The sequence below is a fragment of the Chanodichthys erythropterus genome, chromosome 23, assembly GCF_024489055.1.
Source record: "Chanodichthys erythropterus isolate Z2021 chromosome 23, ASM2448905v1, whole genome shotgun sequence".
NCBI classification, from domain to species: Eukaryota; Metazoa; Chordata; class Actinopteri; order Cypriniformes; family Xenocyprididae; genus Chanodichthys; species Chanodichthys erythropterus.
Genome location: NC_090243.1, coordinates 3692869 through 3705033, shown reverse-complemented (window position 1 = coordinate 3705033; position 12165 = coordinate 3692869). Strand labels below are relative to the sequence as shown.

The 12165-nt window shown below is 37.7% G+C and overlaps 1 protein-coding gene across 7 annotated transcripts in view; it reads right to left on the bottom strand.

The window, feature by feature from the left end:
* Positions 1–12165, bottom strand: part of ncoa2 (nuclear receptor coactivator 2) — a 128036-nt gene that overhangs the window by 109088 nt on the left and 6783 nt on the right. The window contains exon 2 of one of the 7 annotated variants that reach the window (XM_067378715.1): positions 3768–3904. The exons of 5 other annotated variants lie outside the window; for them this stretch is intronic. The gene's annotated coding sequence lies outside the window, so the exon portion shown is untranslated. Of the gene's footprint in view, positions 1–2121; positions 2141–3767; positions 3905–12165 lie in introns of those variants that run through there. One more of the 7 variants, XM_067378716.1, reaches the window with a different exon arrangement.

Sequence of the window (12165 nt, the reverse complement as noted above, 5' to 3'; positions counted from 1 at the left end):
TATATCACTCATCCCTAATGTTTTTTTCAAGGCACCTCATTCTCCTAATGTTTCCAGTGACATGATACTGTCGGGACATTAGGCCCATCGCTTTCATTTTCTAGAGGAATCTAGCCTGGCACTCTTCCTGCTCTGCCTCTAGAAAAACTTCAGATATCAATGATCGGTTTCCGTTTAGTGAATGTGTTGTCAGCTCCAATTCCACATGCGATTATCATTCTCTCTTCTCTCCAGCTGGAAGCCCACGCTTACCCTTTTTTTGGATATGAGCCATCTCCACAATGGCCAGACTCACTAAGGCGGCTTTGTGTTTTTCTAAATTGTGAGTACTGTAAAGCTAACTGCTTTATTTAACATTTCAGTGACTCAGAAGTGGGTGGCGAGACTAGGGAGATCTATAATACCTAAAAGCTATCTGTTAGCATTCTCATTTATTTTAATGACGTCTTGAATTATGTCATTAATGTCTTTTAAATTGTTATTTGTAATAGAGAAAAAAAAAATAACCAAATCTTAAAAGCTAACCACTCAGCATGCTATTTTAGACACAATTTTTCGCAATATACAGTCAAACCAAAATTTATTCAGACACCTTGAACATTTCTTGAACATTAACAGTTTATTCACTATAGTTAAAAAAAAATGGTAATAAAATATGACAAGATCACAGAGTTAAACTGTGTCAGAAAAAAATAATCTTAATCATGTCAGATAACACTTAAGCAAAACATGGTCAGGTCAAAGTGTCTGAATAATTTTTGGTTCCAAATTTTTATCAATTTTACTGGTAATCCACTGTATGAAGAATTTTTGGGTATAATATGTCACAGTTTACTTTATTTTGCATAAATTTATTTTACATAATTGAACTATAGTGTCCTGCACCCACTAGTAAAAATATATCAAAAATCGGTTTGACAATACACTGAACAAAAATAGGTGTAGAAACAACTTTCACTCAGAAATTGTTTCACAAAATAATTACAAAAAAGGCAAGTAACACATTGAATGAAATGTGAAATTTCTGAAATAGTATTTTGTGAAACACTGCCAAACATAATCTAAAAAATATTGCTATAGTATATATAATTTGCAAAAAATCCTCTATGGATGTCAGTGGAGAGATTAAAGTTACAGAGTCTATCAGGAGGCCCAAACAGAATCATGCTATCCAGCTAAAATTTGGGAAATACCAAGGACCTGATGCACTGATGTCTTAGAATGAAGGCTTTTCTGCCCAATTAAATAAACATTCTCAGTTGCAATAAGGCAAATCCTTCATTACACAACTAGAATACTGCTGATTCTCCGGGAGGGCACGTAATTGGATGGGACAGGGAAAAAGTAAAAGGCTGCAGTGGAAAACTGTCTCTGTGGACACAGCACACGCAGCAGACTTCGCTCTGTCAGTTGACATCAAGGCTGAAAAATTGCATTACAGCTTCCGGTTGTCAAATACCATGATTATCCAAAATTAGTGCTTTGGCCACTCAAACTTAAGGCTTTCAAAATAAACCATAATGTCATGATTGTAACTCCAGGCCGTTTACTGTAAAATGACTTCAGAAACAAAAATAAACAGAGCAACTTACTGGGCTGTAAAGACTAAGCATGCATTGTTGCAGATGACAGTTTGAAATGAAAGAACTTGAGAGTCAAATAAACATCAGCACCAGGTCCTGGAAAAGATTTTATAAATTATGATAGATACAAACAGGCTACTCTACAAGTTGTGAAGTCAATAAAATTAATGTGATAAAACAATCAATAGTTGATTCATTCTAACCAAATTATAAAATTCCTCTTCTTTTGCCAAACTGTTTTTTCTCCCAAACATCACAAGACAACTACAAGACTTAAGGATAGAAAGGAACTTGTATATCTTAAACGTGAACATAAAATTAAAATAGTACAGACTTTTCACAATCCATGGAATGCATTTCTAATTCACTATGTGATGTATAACATTGTGGGAGTAAAATAGAGCTACTATATTGGATATCGGCAGATATTAGAGATTTGATCTTATCTATAGAGATTATCTTTGTCTTCATCAAACACTCATGTAAAGTTAAAGGGATAGTTCACCCAAAAATGAAAATTTGATGTTTATCTGCTTACCCCCAGGGCATCCAAGATGTAGGTGACTTTGTTTCTTCAGTAGAACACAAATGAGGATTTTTAACTCCAACTGTTGCCGTCTGTCAGCCGTATGTGTGTCAATGGGAACTCCATCTATAAGTAAAAAAAAAACATGCACAGACAAATCCAAATTAAACCCTGCGGCTCATGACGACACATTGATGTCCTAAGACACAAAATGATCGGTTCGTGCGAGAAACTGAACAGTATTTATATCATTGTTTACCTCTAAAACACCACTATGTCCAACTGCCCTCCACATCCAGATGAGGAACGCGCTCTGACAACGGAAGTGATCTCTCGCACTTATTGAAGCAAAGCGCGAGAGATCACTTTCGTCATCAGAACGCATTTTTTGACCTCACCAACCAGATGCTGAACGCAGTTGGACATAGTGGTGTTTTAGAGGTAAAAAATTATCGCAAAAGAAATCGTTTCGTGTCTTAGGACATCAATGTGTCGTCACGAGCCGCAGGGTTTAATTTGAATTTGTCTGTGCAAGTTTTTTGACTCTTATAGATGGAATTCCCACTGACGTGCATTATATGACTGACAGACAGTAACGGTTGGAGTTAAAAATCATCATTTGTGTTCAACTGAAGAAACAAAGTCACCTACATCTTGGATGCCCTGGGGGTAAGCAGATAAACATCAAATTTTCATTTTTGGGAGAACCATCTCTTTAATCTTTAAAACACTAATAATTTAATAACACTGCTAAATGTAATCTTTAGAAATAATATAAAGTATGAAAAATGGAAATTCATTTTGAGATTTACCAAATATTACATTTAATAGTGTTAAATTAAATAGTGTTTTATAGATTAATAAGAGAGTGTTAGATGAAGGCAATTGAAATGAATTTTTCAGGCGTAGGGGCCGTTTACAATACACCGTTTTCAACTAAAAACGTTCAATTACATCTGAAAATGCAACAATACCGTTATAGTCTCCATGTTAACCACAAAAATGTGATTTTGAGAAAACAGTGATGTCAGTCTATAGGTGTGTAGTATTTTCTTACAAAGTGACATCGCCAGCTACTGGCTTGGCATGCATATTACAACGGTTGTAGTCATTTTTATGGATCCTTTTGAACGGGGATCAACATTGTCGTCTGTAAGCAAAAAAAGCTTTCAGTTTTTAGTACATCATTGTCATGTAAACATAACCTCAATTTTTTTTTTTATGTTGTGATGCCTAAATTCACTTGTAGCATTTAAATGATTTTTTATTTTAATTGATTTACACAAAAGATTTTACTATCTTCATGAATAGCTACATTGTAAGAAAAACATAAAAGGTACTGGGGTAACTTTCTGCCAGGAAACTTTCCGTTAAGTTTACGAACATTACTTTTAAACCTAAAAATAATCAACATAATGCAATGCTTAATAATTCAAAATATGGAGGAAAACACCAGTAAAAAAAAAAAAAAGTACACAGAAAATTCCTTCATATTAACACAGTAAATTGAACCCTATTTTCACATACTTTTTTACAGTGTACATACTAGAGAACAAGTATTGTGAATCTCTAAAGTAAAATGTGTTGCAAATGGCAATTTGCACCCTAAATAAAATATGCTCTGCATAAATTAAATCGCCGCAATACCAATCACTAACTGTTTAAATGCAAAGATAATCATTCCCTCCACTGCCTGCACGGTACGTGGGTGTGTACGTGTAATTGTCTCCTCAGGTGTAACATGAGAGGATTTGTTTTGACAACCCACAATTCCAGGTGCCAAAGCCACAGATATCTGTAACAGACAGAAGCAGACTGATTATAGAGGCTTTAAGGGCTGCTTACAGTCTCTTTCTTTAACCTATGACCAGCAGTTATCTCTAGTGCAGGAGGAAACTTCTTCAGCATACGGATGGCCCAAAGCTAAAACCGACCAACGTAACGTAATCTCACCTACATCAGGACCATTAGCTTTGTGAATTGCCTACAAAAATTTGCCTTCAAGAGAGCCAACGCTCAATCAGATTAAGGACTTCTCTGTATTTGTTGCCCGTACGTGTACGGAAATAGCATCAAGGCACGAAGGTGCGCGCGTGTTTAGTAGCAGGCAAATGACAGCCAATGCAATGTATTTTGACGACAGATGAGCTGGCTGGCGAGTGAATCAAGCTGCTTAGCAACCTCCAGTGATAGCAGCTGCCAAGTCTTCTGTCTAACGCCAAAGCAATCTTGCTTGACAAGAGAATTATGGATAACTTTAGTGCTTCTGATACGCTAATTAGAAGGAGCAATTGATTCACTTAAGGGTGTTTCCTAATAAGAGCACCAGGTATTGGTTTAAACATAAAACTGTTCTTCAGTTTACTGCCGGCTATGAATTACACTGGTGATCAAGGAAAGGAAAATGGACGAGTACATCTCAATTGTCCAAAGTAGGATATCAACTGCTAACACTGCAGTGCGTTGCAAGCATAGTCCAGATTTTTTCGTTTTGCTGTCGATGACTTGTCTTTTGCAAGCCGTGCACGGTCACTGGCTTGCACTTTCCGGACAGCCGTGTCAGGTCTTTAGCAAGCGATACATTTTGTCTCTTTTTTGTAAAGATGAGTTCTTCTGCTAGTGCTGCATTTTTGTTTTGCAAGCGGAAGCTGTATCTTTGCCACCATGTTCATTCCTGCATGCTGTAGGCTAGCATCCGCAGAAGTCTTTTCCCCCCTGAATTCGCACTGCATGAAAGAGCAATTAGATCTGTGGCCCAGTTTGCGGAGCTGGCCAATAGATAGTAGACCCAGTCGATTTTACAGCAGGAAAGGCTCTGCGGGAGAAAGAGGCCTGTGCCATCTGGAGAATCTGCTGGAACCTTCTTTCAAAAAAGAAAAACGCAACCTGAGGGTGTTTGTATACAAGAGAACAACGGTTCTTTCATCACCAGTGGTTCAGTGCTGGAACCAAAAGAATGGCAAGCATTTATTGAGGTATTTGTCAGTGGTTGATGAATGCATTAGTGTCCTCATCATTTAATGACAAGTCTTTGAAGAAACCAAAAGAATCCAAACGGTTCTGCAGATGCAGAAAAGATAAAATAAGTCTTTATCTCTTTACGATTTGGAGATGGTTAGATGAAGCAGACTGAAGCATATCAATGCTTAATGACAGATTTGCAGAATAAGCATTAAAGGATTAGTTCACTTTCAAATGAAAATTACCGAAAGCTTTGCTCACCCTCAAGCCATCCTAGATGTATATGACTTTCTCCTTTCTGATGAACACAATCGGAGAAATATTAACAAATATCCTGACGCATCTGAGCTTTAGAATGGCAGTGAGCGATACCAAACGAGTATGAAGCTGAAGAAAGTGCCTCCATCCACATCCATCCATCATAACTGTGTATTCCACATGGCTCCATGGTGTTAATAAAGGCCTTCTGAAGCAAAGCCTTCTGTATTCAACTTATGTAGAAAGTGTAAAACTCTCACAGTTCAAAAAGCTTATGCTACGTCCTACACCTTCCCTATTCAACTTACGGAAAAAGCTTAACTGACGCGATGCCAGATTACACTTTAACGGAGCCGTGTGAAGTACATTCATGATGGATGGATGTGGATGGAAGCACTTTCTTCAGCTCACACTCGTTGGTATCGCTCACTGCCATTATAAAGCTCGGATGCGTCAGGATATTTATTAATATTTCTCTGATTGTGTTCATCAGAATGAAGAAAGTCATATACACCTAGGATGGCTTGAGGGTGAGTAAAGCTTGGGGTAATTTTCATTTGAAAATGAACTAATCCTTTAAGGATAATAAATTTAATCTGGATGCAATTCAGATTTTATCTAATGACTCTGGTTATTTTATCAATGGGTAACATTTGGAAAACCTTCAGAAGCCTGCCAATTTATGAGATTTAGCCATTTCTCTATATAAATTTTATACTATTTATATACAAATAGGTTAAATCCTATACTTGAAAACTTATTGTTAATAGAAAATAAGATGAGATAGAAAATAATATGATTATCATGACTAGGGGTGGGCGATGTAACGGTTGAATCAAAATGTGAATGCAAGTTTGTAGTATGAATTGAATTTGATAAGATTCTATTTAGTTACACATACAGCATATTCACAAATCAGTCTTTTGAACAAGTTCTTTTACGGAAGTTACTGGTTTGAATGTTACTGAATGAACTAACTGAATCTTTCAGGGAAAGTAACAGTGTGATGGAGAGACTTCAGAACCAAAGAAACACTCAAATAAAAAGTTTTTTTAAACATGTTTACATAAAAATATTAATATACACAATACCATTTTAAGTTGTTGTTTTTTTTAAAGAAATTAACCATTTTTATTCAGCAAGCATGCATTATATTGATCAAAAGACAGCAAAGACATTCATAATGTCACAAAAGATTTCAATTTCAGCAAAGTAATGCAATTTCAACATCAGCAGCAAAATATTAAGCAGCACAACTGATTTCAACATTTATAATAATAACTAAATCAGAATATTAGAACAATTTCTGAAGGATCATATGACACTGAAGTCTGAATTAATGGCTGCTAAAAAACTCAATTTCATTTTAAAAACAGAAAAATATAAAACCGTTTTAATGTTATGTTAAATGGTAATAATAGTTCACAATATTAATGTTTATTTTTTACTGTAAAAAATATCTTACTGATCCCAAACATTTGAATGGTATTAGTGATTTTATATGGCCAAAATATTTAACGAAATTGTGTTGTAATTTTAGCTTTTATTGCCCACACCTAGTCATGAAAATGGCTCTGATGCTTAGTTTGAATATTCTATTACAGTACACCGTCCGCATTATAACAGTTACCAAACGTCATGAAAATAATTAATTTTTATTTATTTATTTATTTTTTTTTAAATAGAACTAGATACAAATAAGAACCAGATCTCAATGTGGTCTGTAACACAGATTGACAAGTTCAGTCGAGGGTCTCAGAGAGTGAACAGGAAGCAATCTCGAAGCGCTTAAAATCTGTGCGGGGGCCTCTGTGGTCCTTTTGCACAGTACAGTAATGTGCAGTTGGCCACTGCTTGACCCGACATTACAATGTGGACAGGAAAGCCTCGCATACATCTCTTTAATGAAGCGAAAGCGAAGCTGCACCACGTCTCTTGGCAGTGTTAACCTCAAGCTCAACTTGTGGCCACCCTGGGTTAACCTGCCCTGTGATCATTGTTTCCTTCCTTCGACTTGGCATTTCTTAAAGTAGGGCCCCCCCACCACTCTAACTGTGGCTTTCTGAACTGCTGCCAGGCCACACTCGATGCCAAGGATTACACTCTGGGTCTGCTGCCAGGCACACGCTGGGCTCCAGCGTGCAGAGACCTCCAGACAGCGGTGAAAAGAACACCATCCTCTCCACATACCTACAGTCATGCACTCCCAGCATGTCGATATCCACTGACGACGCTAAGACCTTGAGCTCTGCTTAACGGAGGGTGTGGGTAAGGAGGCGCTGATCTTTCTGCTAACTTTCATTTATCAGGTTCATTAATTGGGTTACGAGCACCCAGCAGTGCGCAACCAGTCAGACCCGGTGATAACGTGGAAAACCCTGCAGCATTCCATCACAGAGTTCTCGGCGATACCATGCTGAGCTTCTGTGAGGCGATTCAAAGTGCGTGAACTAGTTGTGGGTAGCCTCCACATGATCAATTTATGTTCTTGTGGCAAAAAGCCCTTCCGTCCAAAATAAACAGAATCTGAATGGGTCAAAATCCAACAAGTGGAGCTAGAAAAAGGCACAATATGAAGTCTACAATTGCTGTGCATTATCTAGTTAGTTGTAATCACTCAGTTCCCTCCTTTTCTTTAAAAAAAATGAAAATGGGCACAATTTGTTAAAGTTAAATACTCACTGTTTCAATAGTATAGCCACAAAAACACAATATGTGCATTAACATGAGTTTAGTGTGAAAAACAGACTAACTTTTAATGTAAAGCTATATCCAACTTCACAATGACTGTGAACATTATTATTTATGGCTTTACAGGTCAAACAAAACATGCATTTTAAAAAAATAATTAATGTAAGTGCTTTTATGAAATTACAAGCATCACATTTCTACTTTTAAATCCTCCAAAATCTGGCCCTATTCACTTCTTTTGTGTGTGCTTCACCGTAATCTCAATTTTTTTTTTTCAAAAACATATTTTTGCTCTAATTATGCCAGCAATGCTGTCGATTCACTTCAACTTGTATTCAACATGGAATATTCCTTCAGCTGTGGCACATTTGCTCTTGGTGGAGCCTACATGACCTCCATTATCTAAGTAGTGGGCCAGTTTGAGTAAGGCCACCTTCACAGTAAATATCTGTGGCAATAACATAATGTCACTAGCCAAAGTCAAATCAATACGTACTTGAGTGGAGAAAAAGCATCTGACTTGTAAGTGCAGAGCGACGCAATCGGCACCGGGATCAGTAACACACCTTTTGCCTGCCCTTAAACCTTTCTTCGATTAAAAAGGGAATGTAATCGCAGCTGAGGTCTAGCGAAGTGCATGTCAATCCACTCCTACAGCTCAAACACTACACATTTTGGCTTATTTAGAACAAAAAAACTCTTCTGCTTGGAAGTTGAGTGATCTTTGAACTAAACTGGTTGTGTCAGATTAGTAAGACACCTCAAAGGCACCAATATACTTCAAACAAAATCAAAGAACAAACTGGTGTGACGTCATTTTAAACGAAATCAGGCCAGAACAAAGTTCTTTTGGAGTTAGTTTCAGGAGTTTGAAACAGCTTGCCAAACTGAACTTTACAGAAAAGTTTGCACCTGTTGATTGGTAGAGCGAGCGGCCATGTAAATTGGATAATGTTAGCCACTGTGAACCACACTTTTCTGCATTACATGTTTAATTTATAGTGCATTTCTCTCTATAGGTGCATCTACTATATTGTGGAGATGACATGTCAACTTCATCAACAAAATCTTTGCAGCTGACAATGACATAGAAAACACGATCATAAATGTGCAACTAGTGGACAAGTGGCTTAAATTAAGGACTACCAATTAACTAGAAAAATCTTTGTTCGGGCAGCACTGGTAAAACTGAAGTTGTAATTCAGCAACTCTGACACAGTTTTTTCATCTTGATTACTGTAAAGCTGATTACTTTAAAGCAATCTATTGTATAAAGTGTTATATAAATGTGACGTGACTTGAAGTGCAAACATATCCACATCACTATGGGGCTTTCACAGCGTGTAGTTATAGGAACTCAGGGTATGTTTGCTTTTTTGCGTACAAATGACAACATTGTCAAAATGATCCCTGCTCACGAGGATCCGTGAAAACAACTAAAAACGCTGTGTTATGCATGCAAGGCCAGTAGTTGGCGATGTCACTTTGTAAAGAAACACGCCTCAACACGTAATACGCATGCGCATGACATCACCGTTTTCACAAATTTGTGTTTTTGTGTACTTTACACAGAGACGATAATGGTATAGTTTCCAAAAACTTGTACTTGGAAACCCAATTTCAAAAGTTAGCATTTTCAGGCCGCCAAAAGTTTTCAGTTTTTAGTTGAAAACAGTGTCGTGTAAATGGCCCCTCAGTTATAACAACTAGCCACAAGGGGTGCTTTTCCCAAAAGCATCGTTAGTCAACTATCGTCGTAAGTATCACTGAACTCTATTGGTAGCGACGGAACTTGCGACCATAGTTTGCTTTGGGAAGGGTGGTCCCCTGAGATCTAAATGTTCCCCTAGGGCCATTTTCTTGGTCACATTCACACCGCCAGTATGAACTCTGAAGTGACGTAGGCTATCACTAACGTCGTGCCACTCAGGGGTGCTGCTTCACTACCATAGTACAATGCATCGTTGAACAAATCAACTACCTAGTCATGACTGTTTCCCGAAACCGTATTATCGCAAACCTGTCGTTCAGCCACGCTGATGAATGACGTCAAGCAGGTGGTGAGTAATAACTTCTTTAAATGAATCATCGAATTAATACTAGATTTTTTGCTATAAATTACGGACATGGCATCTGAGGACTAATTCTCATTTTTCTCAGTTATTTTGCTTTATTTACAGATTCAATCATGGTCTTATTCTTACGTACTAAAGCACGTCCGCACATGTACACTCTTCTTTAAATCTCTTCACAAACCAAAATATTTAAGTCCACAACATGTCATAAAAACAAGAAACTATGCTTCTAGCCACAGCTCGAGAGCTGTCGTTCCAACCACGCAAGTTTGCGATGCAGTTTGTGAATGTTCGTTTGAACGATGGTCTCGGGAAACACCAAATCGTTGAACTATGTTAGTAATAATGACGGAACTTGCGATGTTTGATTATGATGGGGCTGAGCACACAGCGCTCCCATTCTCCATCTTGATTAGTTTAATATCCGTTTAATAGTAACGTATTTTAATGTAATACGTTATAAGATAGAACTGTTAAACAAAGTAAGTGGTATACGAAAAATAGTATTATAGTTTTTGCTGTGTTGTTGAGCAGAAATACATAATCATGTTTCACTTGGTCCCTTCAAATTTGCGTTGGATTTCCTCGGCGAAAAGGTTGAAAAGTGCCCAGCATCAGCATTGGTCCATCTATCTATGTTTTCCATGTTCGTGGAGTTAGTTCATGGAGTAAATATATAGGCTATGAACTGTGTGTTTACATAGCTTTTTAAAAATGGTGGGTGCCGGTGTTTTACATGCGTTCGGCCAATCAACGTACATTTACATCACTGGTAGTTCCTATTGTGCTGGGTTAGACCCTACTCTGACATAGAAGCTCATTTAGTCCCCCAAAACGGCATTCCTATAATTAAAACTATAACATTCCCAGTTCCTGCTGCGCGAACATACCAAAAAGTGGTTACTTCCGATAGTTAACGATAGTTATAGGAACTATAAAAATGTTCCTCTGGTGCAAAAGCCCCTTTATGATCTGATGCTTTCTTAAATGCTGTTTTCTCACCGCTGTCATTTTTATTGTGTTTGTTTTCTTATTGAGAGGAAAGTGCACAGCATATATTTACATATTTATCTAAACACCCGTCCCAGTAGTGTGGACAGCGTTGAAATGTTCGCTAATAGTATACCTCTGCAAAGGTGTTTCAAACGTCTTTTTAACTCTAAGCGAAGCTGTGAAGATATCAGGGCCTAAAATGCTGCCACATTCAACAAATTGGCAAAAATAATTGTTACAAAGAAACACAAATCGGAGACATTTTCAATATTCAGATGGACTATATTTTATAATACTCTAAGCTATCCAGACTAAACCAATGTGCAACAGAAAGACAGCCCATTTTGAACCGTCTGAGAGCCATCATGGGCACACACAGCAGGCTCATTAGGCAGAAGTGGGGAGTTGAGAGAGATGTGTGTAGCAATCCTGGGTCAGACTCTGTGCAAGGACAGTATGTCTGTGAGAGGAAGCGGTGAGTGGAATGAACCCAGCCATTATAACTCAGCTCATCCGTCACTGCGAGGCCTCAGGCCCATCTACCCACTGTTACCCTGGCAACACACTCTAAACTTACATTCAGTATCATTTCACGAGTAAAAGAAACAAATACTAAAATTATTTTTTGCATGTGGAGAAGACACAAAATGTTTTAAACAAGCAAAAATGTACATAAAAACTGTCAATTTAATTTAAAACAATAAATTCTAATTTGAATTTGCAATGAATTGGCATATAATGGAACGGCTTAGTGGACAGCCCTAGTACTAATATCATACAGAGCTAATTTCCAGCTCAAGTCCCTTCTCATTAGTTCTAACCACAGCTTTTTTGACAAACTCCAGCTGATGCTTTCTAAACACTGCTCTTGAGAAAAGCACATTACTGTTGAATGTGAGCAGCAATGTCATTTAGGCAGACCTGGTTTCCTCCCTGCCCTTTGCTCCCAGTGTAATTTGAGACACGACTGAAAAAAGGCCCAGCGCGCAGAACTGAATGAAAGGTAGAGAGAGCGAGCATGTTCGCATTCAGCTGCGGTCTAACCTAATCAAGCTGGACAAGGTCATCATTTTCCAGC